Source organism: Gastrolobium bilobum, unplaced genomic scaffold (genome assembly GCF_033153095.1).
Source record: "Gastrolobium bilobum isolate Gb01-03AN ecotype WA unplaced genomic scaffold, APGP_CSIRO_Gbil_v1 utg29950, whole genome shotgun sequence".
NCBI lineage: Eukaryota > Viridiplantae > Streptophyta > Magnoliopsida > Fabales > Fabaceae > Gastrolobium > Gastrolobium bilobum.
In genome coordinates, this window is record NW_026899405.1 from 63,188 (window position 1) to 64,144 (window position 957).

Sequence of the window (957 nt, forward strand, 5' to 3'; positions counted from 1 at the left end):
GATTTTTGACACTTAATTAAGAATCTACATTCATGAACTAAGTTAGTGCGACTTGGGGAACACAAATTGTGACACAAAAAAGCAACGTGGTCTTTCAATTCCCAAAACATGCACGTATTGATTGCAAACGTTGGTTTAGGCTAAACAAAACTTGGTTAAATCATTTTAAAGACCTATTAGTGATTGTTCTGAGTTGCTATGGACGATTGTGACCTGTTGTGCTATTATTTGAACCAAATTGATCAAGTTCATACAAAAGTACCATTTATCTCATTTGTTAACATTGAAAAGGGCATAATTAATGATAAATAAATCTTATAATGAAACAACAACTTCATTACATCAAATAGTTCGGGAAACAAAGGAAATACAAACCCTAAAACCTACATCAAATAGGAAATAAAGGAAATACATGACATGAATACAGAAAAACATGAACTAAAAACCTAAACCCTAAATCTAATCCTCGTACTCCTCGGACTCTGTCTCCTCGTCTTCCTCATCTGACACATGAGGATCCTCCCATGCTACCTCCTCAACCTCCTGTCCTCGTGCAAGCTCCAGACGAGCAAGCCTATCTTCCACACCCTTGAACCTTCCCTGTATGTGTCTAAACCTTTCATTTCCTTTCTGGATGTGACTCTTCCTCCATTTTTTATGTTTCAGCGCCATCTTTCCTATCTTCTTCAGTGTGGCATTTATGCCCTTCATGACATCACACAATGAAAACCCACTCAGCTATATCCTGCAAGTCAGCCTCATCATCGTCGTCATCATCATCCTCCACCTCGGGCTCAACCATGGGTGCATTTGGGCCAACATCAGGAACCTCAATGTCAACCGTACCTGAGAACTGCCACACACCCGCCTTGTTCTTTGAGATCTTGCATTGCTCCAGTAGACGCTTTCCGAACTTGCAATATAGCATGTGGTCTTCTTCAACTGCTCAGTGTAAGA